This window comes from Fukomys damarensis, unplaced genomic scaffold (assembly GCF_012274545.1).
Source record: "Fukomys damarensis isolate Sample0158 unplaced genomic scaffold, DMR_v1.0_HiC HiC_scaffold_37, whole genome shotgun sequence".
NCBI classification, from domain to species: domain Eukaryota; kingdom Metazoa; phylum Chordata; class Mammalia; order Rodentia; family Bathyergidae; genus Fukomys; species Fukomys damarensis.
In genome coordinates, this window is record NW_022900949.1 from 53,004,957 (window position 1) to 53,027,014 (window position 22,058).

Sequence of the window (22,058 nt, forward strand, 5' to 3'; positions counted from 1 at the left end):
ACAAGCACAGATCTTGACATTCAAAAGCATGTCAAAAACTGTGCACTTTCTAAATGGGTACAGTTATGAACAACACCCTCCTTTCTACGTCAGTCACTTTTCACATGCTATTTCCTTTGCCTGGATAAATCTTCCCTTTGCCTTGGACTATTAAATTCTGGAAGGTCTAAGTTGAAATATTAACTTCCTCAGGGAACCTTGTGATTGATGGACATTATAGGGGGTTATTTTTATAGGCTGTTGTGACTTTGGTGTAATCAGTGTTTGGCAGGAGAACAGATTCAGCTCAGGACACAGAAATTCACAAGAGTAACTTATAATGTTTGCCCACAGAGTCAAATGTAGAAGAGTGCAAGAGATCTGTCTGCAGCCTAGAGATCTGAGGAATCCAGGCAAGGGCTTAGATCCCATGACAATGTCCCATATGAGTCCAGCTGAAGGGTTGGAGCCCATGGCAATGTCCCATGCAAGTCCAAATCAAGAAGTTGAGGAATCCTCAATGGAAGACTCAAGAATCCGTGCAAGAAAGTCTAAGGGCCAGCACCAGAGACTAGACAGCCTGCATTGGCGGGCTGAAAGGCCAGTGTTGGAAGCTGAAGAATTCCGCAGAGAACTAGAAGATGACCTCCAAGGCAAAGGCAAAGACCGGAGATTCTAGCCGAAGTATCTGTGCCAAAGACCAGCAGATACTGCTCAAGGTGAGGTGAGGACCAGAGCTCCTCCCTGGAGAACAACCATCCTCCACCAAGACCTGAGCTCAGCTGAAGAGAACAGATGAAGCTTCCCTGAGGGAACTCAGCACACGATCCTCCTCTCCTGTCCTCCCTTCACTGTTCCCTAGAACCATGCTAACTCAGTCTGGATGGACGTTCCCACCCCAAGGGACCTGCTATGCTGTGGATATCCCTATGCACAGTGATACCGAACAGTTCTGGTGGTAGCACTGTCTACAAGGCATCTTTGGGTAGGTCACAGCCACAGGCAATACACAGGAGTGAGAACACCCACATCATATGTCCTTAGCTCTGCCATCTTTTGGGGGGTTGTTTCTTTCTTTTATTAAACAGTTAACTTTGATCTTCTTCTTCAATTCAGTAAGCATCAAAGTTGGACTCTTGATACTTATATTTTTGATGTGACAAATAAGCCAGAGATCAGTAAAAAGCCACTTGTCACTGCTTTTTGAAAATTCTTACCAAAGAGAAGAAATAAGTTCTCTTGATCTGTGAATGTTGATATTTGGTGATGCTGTATGTGATCCCAGAAGACTGGGGTCACATTTAAGTGAATCAGCACAGCAGCATCACCTTTGTCTTTCTGCATGTCACCCCCCATCTGCTCGCCTGAGATGCTCCACCACATTCTTGCAGCATTACTACCCCACACTGTTGATTGAAAGGCAGAGAAGCATGTATGTGAGGCCAGGGTTGAGATGACAGTATTAAATAAATATGTATAGTGTTCTTTCTTACCCACCCAAAGGAATGTACAGAGTACCGGGCAGAAAAGAGGGAGCTATTTTCATATTCAACAAAGCCTTTAACCAACCACATCAGCTCTGACAAGTCCTCTAGCTCTATGGAGTTTTATGAAGTTGAAGAGTAAGGGTGTCTATGGATACATGTGCATTTGTATGTATTACAGCTTCCTGACAAAATGTAATTTCCCACTGTAGCTAAAGGTCTGCTGACGTCTGTCGGAAGCCAAGTCCACAGACAACTGAAACAGGATGTGCTGCTGTTTTTAATGGTTATTTTGCTCAATTCACAGGTTTAAGGAGACAGTATTTGAGGATGTTTGGATATACTGTATGGTGCAAGACACGCTGATGTAGGGTACAACCTATTGCTGAGTTTGAGCCAATTCTGAAACCACAAATTCTGAGAGTTTGAGGGAACCAAAAGCATTTATCTCAGCAGACAATCCGTTTTCCAGTATATGCAGGAAGCATCTTCTACTCTTGATTACCCACCTCCAGTGACAGGGAATGCAATACCCTTCTAAGGAATACCACTCACTCTTTGAATCAGGACTTAATGTGTGTGTATGAGCATGGGTGTGTGTGTGCATGCATATGTGCAAGTTTGTGTACATGGATATACATACTGTGTGTACACAAGATGTGCACTTCAAGACATTCTGCCAAGTTTGTATGTATCGGTGAATCTCCCACCACTTACCTCTCTAACATTTACAGAGAAAAAGAAAAATTTTCTAGGATTGTCAGATATTTTGGATTCTTGCAGCTCACTGGTACATTTAATTGAGGGTTGATTTTGTTTGCAGATGTGTGCATTATTCATCCAGGGTCTCTGTGGACACCTCATTTCCTGCCTTAGAAAAGAAATCAACAAGCAGATGGGTGTCATTGCTGTTGCCCTGTTGTGCTGAAAGAAAGATGGTGGTTGGGAGAACTTTGTTTGTTTGCACAAGGAGCCTTTCCCTCCAGCAAGTGGAAAGCTTCTCCGTCTCACACTGGCACTCTTATTGACTAGCTTTAGACCCATTTACTTTACTCATTATATCCATACAGGCAAAGCTGTAGTACAAGCATGTATTTGACAACATTAGGGATATTATTTCCAGTGTTCTGCTACCTACTAGGCACCACTTTCACCTCAAAGCAGAGAGGGGCCCACTAGGCTATGGACACTTTCCGTGAGGGTCCAGGTTCTTTGCAGACAACTTACTATGCTCAGAAGTCAGACACAGCTAATTGTCTGGGGAAAGGTGCTTGAGTGTATCAGATAAGTCTCAGGTGTCACTGATCATACAACTACTCTCAGCATCCTGGCCAGGGAATCTGCCTCCTCCTGTGCCCCTCTGTTCATTATTATTCCCAGCATCTCCCATAGACCTGGGCAAACACGGACTCAATATGGCTATGTGTATAGACTAAAGACAGAGCCTGCAGATTCCTGGAAATATGTAGTCTCGGAAAGCTTGAATGATAACCTCCTGTGTGACATGATGTGTAATCACCAGATCCTATACTTTAGTTCTTCCTGCAGGTCCTAAAGTTCAGACCAGTCGTGCCAACTCCTGAAGACCCTTTCTAGATGAATATTGCCTTATTATTGAGAGGTATGAAGAGTTCAGGCTCACATGCTCAATGTATCACACATCTATTTGGGACTCCTTTTCCACCTAATTCATAGAAATATGACAGTAGACGTTACTATCTTATGGTCTTTTGGACATATTGTGCTAATGCCTGGAATGGCAAAGGGATTTCCTCTGGTGTAACAGTGCCAACAGGTTTAATATGGTCCCTCCGAAGTTCCATCTTAAGAAAAGGGTTAAGGGCCTATCATTGTTCAGTGACAATAAGTGTTGAGTTAGCGATGTTGGCAGTAGGAATGGGACAGCAAAGAGCTAGCACACACGCTGTAGTGCATGGGACACAGGCTTCAGAGCTGGTCTTCGTCAATCCAGTTCCTAGCACTCATAGTTCCTATGGTGGGCTGTACCTGTTATGCCTCAGCATCTTCATCTATAGATTGAGGATAATGATAGCACCTACCACATAAGACTGTTTTGTGCATTGAATCATCTAATGCACACATATGTGAAGTTTAAACTACCTGGCAGATAATAAGTATAATAGATGTTTGCTTTTATTGCAATTATTAATACATGATGTCTTTCACCAAGTTCACCTAGTGTATTTGTCATTACTAAGTTCATTTTTGTTCCTTAGGCTCGGCTCTTTATTTTCCACCTGTGTATGGACTTTCCCCTTAAGATATTTTCTAGTTTTTCTGAGCACCATTGTGCGTCTTACATTGTGCGTCTTCTCGGTGTGTCAGGGCTGCTACCACTGCCTCATCTTCAGGCATCGCAGTCATTCTCATTATTCCACAGCTGTCTTTGACAGATTCTGGTGCCATGTTGCAGTAGTCATTGTATATGATGTACATTCTAAGAGCTTCTAATTCGTTGTTTCGTTTATTCCTTATAACATCCTTTTTAGATCAGCATGGTGATCACCCCCATTTTACATTAGAAACCCCAAATTTTAGAAGAATGGGATACATTGCCTGAAAATTTTCAGCTTACAAATTGCACAACCTGAATTTAACCCAGAAGACATGATTTTAACACTTTTTGCCTTTACCAAGCCTGGTGGTATACGTCTGTTATCCTAGCATTTGGGGAGGCTGAGGCATGAGGATTGGCATGAGTTTGAGGCCAGCCAGGGCTACACAGTGACTTTAAGCCCAGCCTAAGCTATATAGTGAGGCTTCATTTCAAAAAACAAAGCAAAACAAAGTGAAACTTTTTTTTGTCTTAGGAGAAGAGTTTTAAGTAGATTGAAGAGGGTCACAGCTAATATCTGAGACAGGATTTGGGGTGAAGTTCTGGCTCAGAACTCAGTGCCTCAAAACTAGAAAGAATGGAGTTGTGATGTGTATATTTTGCCTTTGTGGAGCTTAAGGATAGAGATAGAAGGAAGATCCTGAACTCAGATTAAGTTTCCTTAATAGGTCATAGACAAGTTGTTGAGATCAGGACAGAGTCTAGGCAGAGATGAGAGTGAAGGATTTGGCAAATGAGTGGATTAAAGGTTAACACACGAATCATAGCTGTTATTAATATTTAATACATTTTTTAATATTGTAGGTAAATTTATAATACTTTCTGGCTTGGTAGGTATTTCTCAGCATCCTGCAATGACAGAGTCAAGTTCCTTCCTCCCAGTATCCCTCCTAGCATCTTTCTCTTTGGATGATTCCATCCTTTTACTCAACTATCCACCTACCCATTACTTCATGCATCCAACCATCTCTGAGCTATGTGATTGTGCACAAGGAGGTAAATAAGACAGACCACCTGTTTCTGAGGAATAAATCAAGGTTGACTTTCAAAATCAAGCAGGGAAAATGAAAAAGTAAACACACCTAAGTGGTAAATTTGAGGCTGATACAGAGATAATAATTAAGTTCTATAGAGTTCCCCCCAAAGATACATAACTCAGCCTGAGATGGGAGAAGTGCCTATCTGAAGGCTTCTCAGAGAGACAAGCTTTGATTTAACCAGGAGAGATAAATTATTTTTAGCACAGGGAGAAGTTTGCGGGGAGAGGAAGCAGTATGTAGCAAGGCAGAGAATGTCTGGAATGTTTGGGATTTTACAAAATGTTGGCATGGCTAGAATGTGAGTTGCAAGTGCCACAGTACCATGAGCTAAGAGTCAGATAATGTTCCTATGGATCACGTAATGCTGGGTAAGGAGCGGGTACTTTGGGAGGTTGGAGCTGCTCTTTCTGTGAGCTCAATCAAAGGCCCATGGCAAGAGCTTCCTGTCATTATGCTACGACATCTCTAGTATACTGGATTCTTTTGTGGCTCATTGTTCTTTTCCCCCTTAGAAAACCAAGATGCAAATACAGTCACTTGGTTAAAATAAAATTTAGAATGCTTTTATCATAGAAGAGATGTACTATCATAAAATCCCCCATCCTGAAGGCAACATTTCCTATAAACAGTAGAAGATTTAACAGATGTCCATTATCTGAGAATCGGACTTGTTCTCATAATAACCAGACAATGAGTACCAGACATAGTCTGTAATCCAGAGTCTCTTGTATTCCTGTGCAGAACACATAAATCAAGGTTGACTTTTATGTGGCACTTGGACACACCATAACTTGTTAGAGGAGGTACTTTTTCTGCAAGTCTTGTATTTTCAATCTGCAATTCAGCTGAGCTACAATCTCCTACCCCCACCCGATTTCACATTTATGGCTACCAAGTTTACACTTTTAAGGTCGTTTGAACTGACCTTCACAGAATTATAACTGTACGAAAACAAAGCAAGTCTGTTCTCCATAGCTCTCTATAGTAGCTCTCAGTACCATCTTTGTTTTCTCTGATCATTCTTCCTGACCCAAAGTCCTTCCACTTCTCTGCCACTCCTGGGATATCTTCAGTTCTTGATTACTTGATTTGTACAGTGGGTGTGGTGATACCATGCATCTTTTCTGGGCTTCTTCCTAGGCTTTCTGGGAAAAGACTTCACAGTTTTCAGTAAAATAGATGAGGCAACTTTCCTATGAATGACTGTAATTTCTCATTCTTTATGGCTGAGTAGTATTCCATTTTATAGAAAAACCACATCTTCTTTATCCTAAGTGAAATAAATGGGTCACACATGTATAGATACTGAATAGTTTCTCTGGTGTGAAAAACTATAATGGTACATAAGATCCTAATGGTATAATTGACAATGTGAAATAGGAAGAAAAGGGCTAAAGGTGTAGGGCAAGTGGGAAGCATAGGGGAAAGGGAATAAGGGAAAAGAAAAAATATGAGAAAATTAAAAAATGGAAATAAAGTATTTGTAAATAGGGAAGGGAGGAGGGGATGAAGGGAGGGCAGGGGCAAGGGGAAAAAATGAGAACCAAGAACTGTCATGTAAAGGTACAAGAACCTAACGATGAATGTAACTGTACTGTATAACTAAAATGTGCCAATAAACTCAATGAGAGAAAAAAAAAAGAATAATAAAGTAATACCAAGGATTAAAAAAAAAAAAGATGAGGCAAAGCATGCAAATAGGATTTCATGGACTTTCTTGTCCTATTCTTCTACTTTCTCAATCTTTTAGTTTATGTCTCAGCTTAGGGGCCCTTTGTGTAGGACACCACCAGAAGGCAAGTAACTGAGCTGGCTGAGCTCTGGTCTCAGCTCACTGCTTTTACTTTCTTGTTGCACTTGCTGTGATCACTTGGGATTCTGACTTGGGACTTGTTTTGCTGTGTGTCCCCCTCCAGAAATCCAGCTTGTTCTTCTGCTCATTCAAGTTTAACCTTTGACTTCCTATCTTAGCAAGGTTCTGATTTGTCCTTGAACGCTGTGGCTCCTAAGTACCCTGACTGAGCACCTGAAGATCCCTCTGGCTCTGTTCAGTCCTTGGAGTCTGTGGTGAGACCATGACTTCTTCAGCAGAGCACTGTCCCAGGGTTACACTGTATGTGCACAATGAAGAAAGGAACCTATTATTAGCTCAGTGGGTCCCAGGCACCAAAGGCACTGAAGGAAGAATAAGGCCCATCATTTTCAAAGGTGCTGCATTTCGATGATTTTCCTTTTCACTTTCTCTATACTGACCAATCTCCTCCACCCAGAATCAATGAGAGAAACAAAGATGTTATCAGTGTATTAACACAGCAAGTGCTTACTGATGTCGGGCATCTGTTAGGTAGAAGCAGGATGAAATCGTGACCTAACTACTCAACCATATAAGTGCTACTGGAGACAAAACACTAACCCAAGAAAATCATTAAGGAATAGTGTGATGAGAGGAATGGGCCACACCAGCCGCTTCGTGGAAGTAGTGAGGCTGAATGAGGGAGAATACAGCATAGAGTGCTATTGATGAAGCTAGAAATCCAGACTTAGAAGAAGACTGAACACAAAGATGGGAATGAAGGTAGCGTGTGTGTGTGTGTGTGTGTGTGTGTGTGTGTGTGTGTGTGTGTGGTGGGCAGAACAGGATGCTGGTCAGGAGAATGCAACAGCTTTGTGGTAGAAAGCTGGAGGCATTTCAATGCCACATCAGAGAGAGAGAACCTAAACCTGACAGTGGGGAGCACTGCATGTGTGTTGGCTGATAATGGGTAGAAAATTCTGAGGACTAATGAGCTTTCCGTAGTGATTGTTCGTAGGCCCAGCATCACTGTGTCATCAGTTGTGTCACCGTGGGCAAGGTTTTGGCCTCCCAAGGCTAGTTCCTACTTCTTGATTTTAAGGGTTCAGTAGTGACTTTCTGAAGCTATTGTGAGGATGGCTGTTCACAAACATTAAACACAATGACCAGTGGCAGTCAGTATTTCATTTTCACAGGGTCCCCTGTGGTGCACAGTAGACTGCATTGAGGGTATGGGAAAGCAAAGATGGACTCAAGGCCATGATGCCAGGCTGAAGGGCATGTCCTCGGTGACAGGACTTGAACTGTAAAAAATTGGTGAAAATTCCGTGATGATAGACAATTGTCTTCCTAGAAACCAGTTGCCCAAAAGTACGTATCAGCTGTTGGCTTCCAAGAAGCTATGCCAGTGAATAGGTTTTTCACATTTGTGGCCTACTGGCCAGGACTCAGCTTTCATTGGGGGAAGGAATTCCTAGAAAACACAAGAAATTGCTTGGGCAGCCTGTGATAGTCATAGAAGCTTAGAGCATCTCAGACCAAAACCTATTTACAGTTTGGAAATATTTTGAAAATGTTTATGGTGACTTGCTGCACTTCTCTGTGATATCAATTCATGAAACCACTCAGGAAAGAGAAAACATTTACTTATGTCTTGTGGCGGAAATGCAGCAAGCACGGACCATCCATGACTCCAGGCTTTCTCTGGCTCCTCAGAGCCAAGCACAAAGCCTCAGAAACACAAAAGGAAGAGTCTCTCACTAGGAATTCTGTTGATGATGTACTTCCCAGTTATACTGTGCTTTATGTCTTATTATGAATGGGGAACAATAGCCTCCTGTGTTCACCTTTCTTGCCTCACCACACAATATTGAAATTTACTGTGTCTAATTTCCTCCATTCATCTTGGTGTTCCCAGTCCCCACACAAGGCCCAGAATGTACTAGGTGTTCAGGAAATGTTTGTTGAACAAACTAAGATGCTGTAATTCAAGCCTGGCTCTGCGTCAAAATCACCAGCATATCCTGGACTTCCCCTCAGGCCCGTGGAATCAGTAGCACTGCTGAGGTCTGTTTTTGGAAGCTGCTATGGAGGGATTCAGAACCTGGCTCCTCGGGGAGACTTTGAGGCCCTCGAGAGTGTGGTGTGTGCCAACGTCCTGGCCATATTTGGAGATGTGTAGAGCTGGGATGCTGTCCCACTATTCTAGTCACCAAGGATTCTTCCTGGTTGTCACTAGAGAACACACTTTTGGACAAGCTAAGTAATCCTGCCAAGCAGATTGAGCTGCTTTTTTTCCCGTTTTTATTTCTAATTAGTACATATTTCATTACATAGTGATTCTATTCCTTGTGTGGAATTGGTACACACACAAAACACATCTTAATTCCTTTTCACATCCATTTTCCCTCCTCTTCTTCCCACCTCCTCCCATCTCTTGATCCCCTTCCAAATTGAGAAAGAGGTGTCTCTCCACTTCCTCTTTGCTGTCTTTGATTTTGCTCTTCATTCATAGTTTGGATTTCTCATATAAGAAGAAACCTGGTGATATTTAACCACATGTGTTCCATTTATTTCACTTGATATTCTGGTCACAAGATGCATCCATTTCTCTACAGATGACTCAAGTTTGTCTTTCCTTAAGGCTGAGTAGTTCTCCATTGTGTGTAAATTCATTGTTTTCTTTATCCATTCAACTGTTGATGGAAATGCAGGCTGCTTCAAATAGTTATCTATTATTATCTATCATGTAATAAACATGAGTATTCATGTATCACTGTGATATGGTGTCTTTAGCTCTTTGGGGAAGATACCAAGAAGAGGAGTAGCTTGAGATACTCAAGAAGATGCTGTGGTTTTTATGGTTTGTCTTCACCGAAACTCACTTTGCAGCTTGGTCTCACAAGTGTCAGAGTAGGGAGGGGAAGCCTAGCGGAGAGTGTTTGAATCACTGGGCTGACTCCTCGTGAGTGAATTGATACCCTTCCCTCCAGAATAGTTAGCTATCTAGGGAATTACTCTCCTCTTATCATTCACACATGCCTACTCCTGATTGCTGCAGTGAGTTGAAACTGTAGGAGGCTTTCATCAGAAGCTAAGCAGATGTTGATGCCAAGCTTTTGACTTTGCAGCCTCCAAACCCATGAGCCAAAATGCACCTTTATTCCTTATAAATTATCTAGTCTTGGGTAATCTGTCACAGCAACAGAAAAACAAGACTTAAGACAGAGGGTAGGGGTGACACCAATGCCTCTCTTTTGCTCTGAGCCCTGGGCACACAGCGCTGCATGATGCAGGGCAGGAAGCTGGAGCTCACTTAACATGTACTTAGTGTTGACAAACATCTTCTCCACCTCACATGGGCCCTCAGAGAAGAAGCTGTTATTTTTCTTCCGGGAATCAAGCCTCAGAGAGGTGAGCATCGTGCCTGGTGGTGGAACTGGGAGGCAGCACTGCTGCCCCATTGCATCCGAGGCACTGCAATGTGCCCCATCCCTGGGGATGGCTGATAGTGAAGTGACTTCACACAGAGCAGGGGTCTGGGTGTCAGATGGACTGTATGTGATCCCTGCCGTCCAGCCTCATTCCTGGGTCTAGCTAATTAGAGCAGGAGAGACTCATGAAGTACGGAAGCTCATTGAGTGCTCACTACCTTCAACCGCATCCCTAGAGAAGGGATCCAGCAGTCTCCTGAGGGCCTCTGCTCCACCCAGTACCCCACGGTTTGCTGCCCGGGAGGGTCAACCTCTGACCACACTGGCCAGGTGGCCAAAGACCAGGAATGAGGGCTAGGTGGGCTCTGCTGGTGTCCTCTGTAGGCCACCAGGCCCCTTCTCCCTTAAAATGTGTGTATTCCATTTGGGCTCCCATGAAGACTTAAGCCCTTCATTATTCAAGGTGTTTAAATGGAAGGTGTAGAGGTGGAGGAGGGGAGGGGAAAGGGGGATGGGAGAGAGGGAGACAGAGAGAGAGAGAGAGAGAGAGAGAAATAGGAGAGAGAGCAGCTTCAAACCCACTTGATGACCTAGCGCACCACAGCATAGCACAGCACAGTCTTCTTCAGGTGAAGGCTGAGTCATGGCCTGCTGTTACTACTTCCTGAGCCCTTGTTTCACAGGCAGTATTAATCAAGGCAAAGAAAAACCCGAGTCTATTAAAAGTCAGGTAAATGAGTTTTGAAGAAATATGTAGAGGCGTCAGGTCATCTAGGCAGGAGTTATAATTCATGCCTACCTTAGGCTGCACTGCTCTGTCCCCAGTCTCCCCTTTAACCTCTTTCCCCACTGGTACTCCAGTCCCCATTCTACCCATTGCCTCTCATCCTTAAGTAGCAGAGTCTCTCTGAACCCTTCTGGGCCCTGCATTTCTACTCCTCAGTGTTAAATCCCAGTGTCCTCCAGTACCAGTGACTGTGGGTTGGCAGAGAGTGGGATAAGTCGTGCCTCACTGTGCACTGCACCTCACAGGTCTCACCGCCTTGGGTGCGGGACCATAGTGATGCTTTAATCTGACACTTCTCTAGAGAAGCATTTTCTGGAAAGCAGGGTGAAGAATGATTCCAAACGGTACAAAGTGAGCGTAGTTTACTTACAGTTGGTATTTATTTTACTGCCTGTGTGTGTGTAACATGTTAAACCTATTACTTAGCAAATACAAGTAATTAAAATCTAAGGATAAGACAGTAAAACAAGTTTATTCAAACTCAAGTAAATAATGAGTAAATAAAAATACATTCAGTGTGCAGACATGGCAAGAACCCTTGAAGGTAAAATGAACATGAAGAAAAGACCAGAACCACTGCCCTGGGGTGAGAAATCTAAACTTAAAAAAAAAAACAAAAAAAAACCAACTCATGCCTAACAGTGTGTAGTAATGTCTGTAACCAGCCTATCTGTCCCATACAGAAGTCAAAAATTGGTCTCATTAACAGAGCTTTGATTTAATATTTTATTACTAATGTTCTTGTTTTAAGAGACACCAAACCTAGTTACCAACGCCAAGCTAAAGCAGAAGCATTTGAGGCATGAGTTTGGCAGTCAGGACTCCCCTCCCCTGATAGGGCATCTTCTTCTCTGTCTGGTTCAGTGGGATGGGCAGTGTGTGTGTGAGGGGGGTGAGTGTCCTTGTCTGAGGTCACAGACTCAGGATTTGGCAGAGCCAAGCATCAAACCCACGTCTGTCTGACTTCAGAGACCATACCTTTTCTCTCATTTTTCCTTAGAGGAGCTATAAAGTCTTTTCAAACTCTACCAAATCTATGATTTGAATTAAGGATATTTTAATTTCTCTCCTTGCTCTTTTGAAAATAAAATTGACCTTATATTTTCCTGGGGCTGGCTGATTCCTTTAATTCTCACAGGCATTTTAATTAGCATCAACTCTGTGTATTCAAAGAAATTAAATTTTATTTCAAATGGTTTGGGAACCTCTGTAGGGAAGAAAGGCGGGGAGACACTAGCAAATGAAATGCTCAGTGTTCAGAACTTTCTAATTTAAAAATACAACATCATGGGCTGTGGATTTAGTTTAGTGGTTCCGCTACCTGCCTCGCAAGCACAAGGTCCCAAGTTTGATGCCCGGTACTCCCTCCAAAAAAACTACACATCATAAGTGCCTAAATTAAGCAACTCAAGTGTGTGCAATAGTAATACTGTATCCTTTACTCTGCAGCAGCAATGGCAGATAAACATTGGATAAGGTAGGCATACTTGCCTTACTTACAGGCTTGAGCCCCCAAGTCATACTGTCAGGAAGCTCCCTTTGATATGGAAACTGACAATTTCAGAGTCTCTTGAACACACTGCTTTCTCCTTGGGAGCAGGTCTCACTTGTAGTGAACTAACTTTGCAGGAGTGCCACTGTAATACAGGAACAGTCCTGCTGCAGCCCAAGCTTCCATTTTTCATAGTCATTGCCAGAGCCCGCAGGACTACCGATGCCCTTTTGAGGTCCTCATATAATTTGAAAAGACTCAGAGTGATTACAAAATCTTGAGCAGATTTTGTTGACTGTGTGATGTCCTTACATTAGGAAAAGTATCAGGATCCTTAACCCAAGGCAAATTTCTCTGTCCCTTTCTGATTAGTTTAGTCTCCTTCCCAATACCATGCCATAACTATTCAGGCTGTTAGGGGGTTAGGTGCAATAATGGTGGAGAAAATATTAATGGAGTAATAGAACAAATAAGCTTGCAGTATTGACTTCTGTTGTGAAAGTTCTCCATGAATTACTCTCAAGTGCAAAGGGTGGTCACTAGAACTGTCTTGTCAAGAGGACATGATCCTATGTTTATGCTCCATATTGCCTGGCCTTATTCAATGCTCTCAAGCCAAACAGCCAAAATTAAAGATTACTTAGCTGTCACCTATCTCAAGTCAACAGGGGTATTGTCTACGTGTGTTTAACACAGGAAAACCCAGTACCATCAGTGGAGAACCGCAGCAACCAGTTAGTTGACTGTTTCTCATTATTCCACTCCCACTAACATCAGCTAATGGGAATGAGTAACATGCATTCCCTATCTCACATAACAGTATCAGGCCTTGGCGGGATTATTAATACTGTTTCACTTTAGTGACAAATACCTCCAGTTCTCATAAACTATGTAGAGATTTTGCCTGTGCACTTTATCAGTTACATTGCATCCAAATTTCTGCCCAAAATGGAGGAGCAGAATGTTTGACTAGAAGCGAACACCTAGGGGCTTGGGAGCATGCCAGTGTCTCCGTAGTGCCATGTGTTTTACAAGGACAGTGACAGCCCCTCCAAATCCCATAAATTAACTCGAGGACCTGGAAGTAATTGAGTTATTAGCTGGCACCCCCTCTGCTGGTGAGGGGGTTGTTGTTGGTGTGTCTGTGATGATCTCTTGTTTCTAACAGTTGTGCAGTTGTGTGAAGCTGCTCTTCTAGGAGATAAAGCAAAATGGGCTGAAGAGGAGATTTAAGGACACTGGATGATTTAGTTTCTTGGAGAAAGGCAAAAGTGCTTTTCTCAGAGAAAAGATTCTAAGGGAATATAATTTGATTTTCAAAAATGACCACAAAGCCTAGTTTCAGGGGTCTCTGCTTCATCATCCTTATTCCTTCTTTCTCTTAAAATCTCATTTTTCTTCCAGCGTCCAACTCTCTGAACAGCTCAGGGATAACTAGCAATACTTTCAGCACCTTGTCCTTTCTTTCTCAAGCCAACACTATCTAATGAAAGTCATATTTTGCTAAGAAATTTCCCAGGAAGTTTCCTGATAATCCAATTATCCTCCAGGGCTTGTGGTACCTCATCACTAGAAGGGATGAAGCTCAATGGTTCATTAGGTGGCACTGATGGTAAGGTGCTAGGAGAGAGCCGTGGTAAGCAGAACTTTCCTCCTGTTTAGTGTTTTAGTCACATGGTTGGTCCCCATTTCTATGGCTTCTTCTTTTTATAGTTGTATGGGGAAAGTTCTCTAGGTAATGGACCAAGACCGTATCAGCTAGCACAGGAGCTGGCCATGTGCCTTAGTACAGAGAGAGATATATTGAAGTCTCCTTTGAAAACACCCAGTTAGATGTGGCCCTTAATAGAAGCCCAGGCTCATGATTCAGAGTTGATCTTGTCCCATCTCTCTGGTCTCTAAGTTTAAGGAACATAAGAAACAAAGGGGCAGTTGTCATCCCTCTTGGACCTGAAGTACTGTTTTGGAGAGATATGAAGGGTAAGAGGCAGTAGTAGGAGGGTAGGTAGTACCATAGTCGGAGTGGGATCCTTGTGTTTGCTGTGCCGTTAACACTGAGTAAGCCAGCTTTTGAGAAATTTGGGTGTAGTACAACTCCTTTCTCAGAGACTTGGTTTCTTCACTTTTGAGGAGGGTTGGGCGAGCTGAGCTCCGACTCCTCTCAGCTCCAAAGTTGCTTACGATATTATAGAATTATTGCTTCAAATAAATGCACACTTTTTAAATATCTGTAATATGCCAGGAACTTTACATATATTTTTCTAATATAATAATGACATTATGGCTTTCACATGAAGATGATGAGCCTCAGAGAATTTGCATGCCTTATCCAAGGTCGTGGAACAGGAGTGGGGGGCTGAGGTACCGGGGCACCTCTATCTAACTCAGCATTTCCGTTCTCACTCCACCCTGCCTGTAAACTGGGGATACTGCACCTTAGTGGTTCAGACTTTCTGCTGCTTTGCTGAGACACCCCCCACCTTTGCTTAGGGACTGCTAATCCTCTAGGAATTACAGCACTTCATTTTCTTCAGCCCCTACTATGTGCCCTACAGCAGCTTGCAATCAAGTTGAGAACATAAGGCATGATAATATGACTTTTTAGGTAAAACCACAAAAATTTCTCAGATGGATATGTCATTATATATTGAGCCTTATTGGTCCCGTTCCACATGCTTTCAAATTTTAGAGAAGTATTAGATGGGTGGGCCAAAGAGCACACATATATACCCACTCTTTCCCAGTCTCCTCCCTTTTAGGACTTATTGCATGGCTAGGAGGTGCTGGTATTAAAATCCACAGATGGGATCCACTGTATAATTTGTGTAGTTGTACATTTTTATTGTCACAGGTGGTTGAGGTTTTCAGAAAGTGATTTAAGATCAGGAGATAAATCGTGTAATTATTTCCTCAAAATGCAAGTGGGCAGCTTTGATTGCATTGGATATGAGTCCTCATATTTTTGTTCTCCGTGTAAAATACAATGAAACTTTATTTCCTGCTATTCCTTTCAGAGAAATGAATTTCCTAAATGCTTCGCACAATGCAGTGATAGAAGACATTGGAGAGAATATTCCCGAAAACAACACTGGGGAGATAATACAAGCCGAATAAATTTGTCTCTTCAGCACACTGACCAATAATGGTGAGAGTGTAGAGAGAAGAAGCAGAGACCCAAGAGATGTTTCATCTTGTGCACGTGTGAGTGCTAATCAGAAGTTTTAAGAACACGCAGGGCAAACCACATTAAGTATGGTGGCCTAGGTGGAGATCTACTTCTGGGCACCAGTGGATACCTACTTCTGCGAGCTCCCATCAATCTGTACAGCTACCCCAGACCCTCCACAAGCCAAGCTGTTATTTGCTACCAACTTCTGCAGAGATGGTACAATCTGCAAAGTTAGAATAAGCCTTTTCCACACCATTAAATTTTAACATTTCACATTTCCAAGTATTTGGCTACTAACACAGCATTACTTTTAATGAGAAATCTCAAAGCTGATTTCTCGCCAGCTGTCACTACTGAATTGTTTGATGTTAAATCCTTCACCAAGAATGAGGGAAAGGGAGAAAGGACAATAAAGTAACATTAATGACTTAATCAGAATATGTTTGTTTGGAAATGTATAGACATTGCATATTTACAATTTTGAAAGTAGTAATTTTTTTTGCTGGAGATTTTATTCATTCCCTTGGATTTGGAAGCAATTACTAAATACTCAGAGGCATGCAATTCTTCTGAATATAGTTCACAGTTTCCTAAGAGATGTGAAGCCCTTTGTCTTCCTCCCATCTGGCTTAAAAAATCTCTTATTCCAGGGGCCCTGAACTTAGTGATAGTTTTTTGTGCTCCTAAAAATATTAGTACTACTACTATTCTATGTGAAAGCATTAGGAGGGCCAGTGCCCTCCCAGAACTAGAGATGAGAGTTAAAATTAACTGCACCATCATATTAAAGGGAATAAAGCAGACCCTTTCCGGCCTGATTGCACACACAGAACAGGACTGTGCTAAAGTTGAGACCGTACATGGATACCCGAGGCACTGAGAGTGTATGTCAAGACAGAGAGCCTAGTGATGAATATGCTAATGCCACAGTTCAGAGAAGGACACAAGAATCTTCTGGTCTACACATGGCCCATACAAGCTTACCCTTTTTCTCTCTGGTGGATTTTAGTAAGCACAGAGTGCAGAGTGGTTGTCAGCTTTTAAGGAACTTCCCTGGAAACCATACTGTATTAGTTTCCTGAGGCTGCTGTAACAAATTACCCATAGCTGGGTGGCTTAAAACTTCAGAAACTTATTCTCTCACAGTTGTGGAGACCAAGAGGTTGAAATGAAGTCATCAGCCGGGCTGGGATCCCCTGATGACTGTAGCGGACAATCTTCCTCACCTCCCTTAGATTCTAGTGGCTCCACACATTCCTTGGCTTGTGGCCACATCACTCTAATCTCTGCTTCCGTCTTCACATGGCCTTCTCCTTTTCCTTGTGTACTCCTTCTTGCTGCATGTCTTATAAGGATGCTTGTCTCGTTAGATTTAGGAGCCCAGTGGATAATCCAGGGTGATTTCATTTCTAGATCCTTTTTCTAAATAAGACCAAATTCACAGAGTCCCAGGTGTGTGGATATATCTTCTGAGCAGCCACTCTTAAACTCACTGTTCCCACCAAAATGCTGCTTCCAGCTCATTGACTGGAATAAGGTTCCACAGCTTTTCCATCTGCAGTGGAAAGTGAGGTGCTTTTCCAGTTGGATGTATTTTTGCTGCAGAATTCCTCTTCATGTGATGTTGTGGATTCAAGTAGAGCCAGCATAGCAGATGAAATCTATTTGCCAACTCTGCAAAATAAATAAAAAAGCAGCCACAAGTCAAGGGATAAGATAAAGATGGGAGCCAAAGCTGGATTTAGGACATTGCGTTAACCTGTGGATCACCCTGTCAGGAGATACTCTGGAGGCAGTAGCATGTTGCCCTGGAAAACTAATTTCTCTGGCAATGAATCATCATCTCTTGAAGGAAGCCTATTTACAGGCTGGTAAAGCTGGCTTCTTCACCACCTCCTGTCTCCTCCCTCTGAGGAGGTCACACAGAGTGCTTCTGCTCCTATCTCCCATAGGCATACTTCTGTACACACCTCTCTGTCATTCCTTCTCAAACCCTACATCATATCCCACCTCTTGCTCTAGTCCTCTTTCCTTTCCCTGGTGGTTCCTCTCCTCCTTTGCTTTTAGGACTTGACATGAGACCTTCGTCCAGTCTTCCCCTCCCCTTACATCAGCCTGAAATGTGAAATGTGTCCCTTTCCCATGCTCCTGAGCTGTCTGCAAACTGCAGCAAGTTTTACAGTTGCCATCTTTGTCCCTGTGTCTCCTCTGCTTATTAGCATTAGGCAGTAATCAAGTTGGGGACCTTTTGGATAAGCCAAAGAAAATGATTTTAAGTGTTCCTTTCAATATTCGCTTTTAAAATAAAGATAGAAGAGAAAGACTGGAAATTGTAAAATGATCTTAAAATTCAAAACATGACCTTATACTAGGAAAATGAAAATGTTCATCACTGAAAGGTTTTGCTTTTTTTCTTTCTTAAACATACTTATTGTTAGCCAACCCTACATACTGACCATTAAGGGTCCAGGTGGGGTGTGGAGACACCTTGCCTGTGGGTGGAAGGTAGTATCAATGTCATGCATATGCATAGCAGGGGCAGGGACAGCCTGAAGGTACTATGAACAATATACTATAAAGCCTGAAGTAAGAGTGTCTAATGATACCTATGCCCATGTGTGAGTGTACAGCCACCCTTCTGCTTTGATCTTGTGTCCCTGGTGCTCCTAGAGAGGAAGTCAAAGCAGTCGTTTTTTTTTTTCTTCTTCTTCTTCTTTATGTACCGGGGATCGAATGTAGGACATTGCGCTTGGGAGGCAAGTGGTAACACCACTGAGCTAAATCCCTGGCCCAAGGAAGTCTTTGCTGGTAGCTTTTGTGATGCCCCCTGTGGTCAGGATGTCTCACTGTAGGTCTTTGTGGAAGGCAAAAGGAAAGAGGAGGTTGTAGGGGAGCCTGGTAGGAAAAGGGCAGCTGGTGCCCTGAGGTCAAACCTGGCTTCACTAATGATGTCAAGGATTATTAGTTGCATGTTATTGAACTGCTTGGTCAGGTTTTCATTTGGAAAATGACAATATCTACTTTATTATTAGATTTTGTTTGTCTGTCTGTTTTTATTTTGTGAGACAGGATCTCATTACGTAGTTCAGGCTGGCCTTGAACTCATTGTGTCGCCCAGGCTGGCCTTGGAACTTGCAGCAATCCTTCTGCCTCAGCAATCCTACTGAGTGCTGGGATTACAGGTGTGTGCTACCACACTTGGCTTAGAATTTTTATTACAGTAAAATGAAACCATATTCCGGGTACACACTAGGTACTCACTTGGTAGGTGTGTGTTCCTGTGCACTCCTGCCTTCCCCAACCTCCTTCCCCCCAATAGCCTGCATTGTTTTGTGCTGGCCACAGACTTACCTTGGTTTGACATTTTATCAATCATTCAGCACATAGTAGTAGTAATAGTACTAAGTTATCCCAATGTGCCAATGTACATGTACACAATTTTATGTGCTTCTCATAGGAATTAAGAATCAGGAGCCTGGGATTTAGCTCAGTCATGCCGCCTGCCTCACAAGTGCAAGGTCCCAAGTTCGATTCACAGTACCAAAAAAAAAAAATAATAATAATAATTAAGGAATTAAGTAAAGATAGAACCACCATCAGGCATCAGGTTGGACAGATCCTGAAATTGCTCCAAAGTTGGCCAACTCCTATGCCAATCTCTATTTTCTTTGTGCATCTGTGTCTTTCTTTTTCTTCCAGGTCCCATCATTTCCCATTTCCTCAGCCCTATGACGGCTGTGACCCTGTAGAGTATTAGTTAGAATAGATTAGTTTACACTGCATAATGAACAACTCCCAAATATCAAAGGTATAATGCAATTAAAATTTACCATTCTTGCAAAGCATTGTGTAGTTTGTTTGCTTTCTGAGACAGCATTCTCTTAAGGCATTCTTTGATTGAGGATTTGGACTGCTTGTATCTTGTAGCTATGCTGTCTGCAGTAGGTGGCCAAAGAAGAGGAAAAAATGATGAAGGGCATGAATGCTATGAATTACACTGGCCAGAAGTGAAATCGCTCAGTTCTGCTTGTAGGCCCGTGGCTGGAATTGGTCCTGTGGCTCCAAGTCAGTTGTGAGGTACACCAAAGCATGAAGGAGAACACATGGGTGTTTTATGAACATAAACTGTCTCTGCCACACTCTGGATCTGTACTCTTCTTATCATGTATCCATAACTCACTGGTAAGCTTCCTGAATGTTTTTTTTTTTTTCAGAATCTTAATGATATAGTCAGTCTCCCTGGGTTCTCATTTCAAATTAGACCGTGAATGTCATATAGAGATCGCTGGGCATCCTTTTGGCTTTCTTTATACAGCTGCCCACTCTTGAGCCAATCTGAGGCTGCACAGCTACTCAATCTTGGGCCATCTGTGAATAGGAAGGACAGTCACATACTCTGTGGCCAACTGGAAGGGCCGAGTTAAGAGCATGTTCTGTAAGTAGGAATTGTGGATCAGGTTGACATTAGTAAGCAATCTATGGATAAGCAGTCTGTGCTTTGGGAACAAGAAATTTACTGTTCTTAGGCATAATTTTAGTCAACAAAAGTTCATTTCTGTGGTTTCTGTGGTGACTGAGTAAGCCACTTTAAGCCTTTGGAAAGCAGGGCAGAGGGCAGATAAAGGAATATATTGCTCATAATCATGCCTCTGATTTCAAGTAGAATCCTGAAAAATTTTACCAGCAAGATTTCCCATAAGTAGGAGTAATTTCTTATACAGGCAACAGCATTCAACTGAAAGTCAGCCAATCATCTGTTACTTCACATTTGTACTGATATTTATATTAAGGACTGGGAAAGAGAAACCTCAGTTCCACTGAGGTGATGATAGTAGAACTGTACTTGGAAAGAAAGTTCTGACTGTGGTATTCAGAATGTCATTTGCAAAGGTAGAAAAGTCACAAAATGACCAGTGGGAGCATCGGAATGAGACAGGTTGGGATCTAGAACTCCATGTCCAAAAGTTGTGGATAAATAACTTACTCAACTCTTATTCTCAAGTTCTCTATATAATGAATATGATTATCATATCTATTTTTTGTTGTGAGAAATTGAATATATAAAACTCAGATAGCACATTGCATGTAGAAGAGCTGCTGTGTGAAACAGAACAGCTAGCCCTATTTTAATATTCCCTTGAAGAAGACCCTCCTGAGCCTCAAAGCCTAAGTATTTGTTGCAGCTTAGTCTGCAGGTTTGCAGTGGCTGAATAGAATACATAGAAGTATCTTCTTTTGATGAGATACTGGTCTGCCTGTACTTTTAGTCAAACCAGAGATTGCTAACTTTTGCATAGTCTTCTGTATGTGTCCCCAAAAGGCCCGTGCATTAAATGTTTAGTCCCCAGCTCTTGCGGTGTTACTTGTAGAGGTGGGAGTGAAGCACTTAGAAGGTAGGGCCTAGGGAGTCATTGAGGGCATGACATTGAAGGGAAGAGTGGGACCCCAGCCCTTTCTGCTTCCTCTCTATCTTTTCTCAGTCATTAGGCAAGTGATTGTTTTGCCCTACCATATGCTCCCACCATGAGGCGTTGCCCCTGCAAATAACAGTCCTCAGAACAATTGGCCTACCTGATCATAGCCTGGGACCTTGAAAACTGTGACCAAAACAATTTCTCTTCATAAGATGATTATCTCAGATGTTTGTTTTAGTTACTGAAAGCTAACACACCTTCACATTGTCTTCTGTACTCTTTCCTGCAAAACTGAATGAACAAGGCACCAGCTGCCCTCCTATGAATGGAGAAGAGGCAACAGCCACCTCCCACAAGGTGCTTTCAAAGGAGACAAGGAGCTATGTCCACAATTTTCTCTCAAACTCCCACATTACCATAGTGCCTCAAATTCCATCATCGCAGGCTTTTTGTGGCTTCATTTGGAGATCACACATTTATCTTTCCATTAGCAGCGTGGATAAGTGAGCTATACATTTATGTATTTTTCGGTATGCTTTTGAAGGTAGCATTTTAGCTGAGATCTCAGAATTCTATTCATAGTATAACTAAGTTTAAACTGGCTGATATGCTCAGTCATGTCGAGATGGGCAAAGATAAAATACAAAATCAATTTCTAGGAGTGATATATTATTTTTTTCCTAATTTTCTACGGTCTTGCTGAAGTCCTAGAGAGTCACTGTGACAGGCGTTTTTAGAGCACCTACTGTGTATGAGTTCCAGTCGGACTCTCAAAGAGCTTCTAGACTATTTGGGATAAACGCACAAAGAAAGGACTCACAATGCAAGAGTTATGCCACAATAGAGAACAATACCTATTAGTCATTGAAAAAGTGGTATCCTGATCTCCAGAGAACTGGAGGGTGATTGATAGAGAAGGTAGGGGGAACTGTGAAACTAATTAGAACATTATCTTCACCTTGTTCTTATCAGGGAACACGGAGACACTTGTCCACATTAAAACCTCGTAAATTTAGCCAGAATGGAAAGAATTGTACAGCTTTAATCAAATATTACCAACTCGTACAACTCCCTATCATGGTGTAAGTAAGAGTATCTTTCCCTCTGCTGC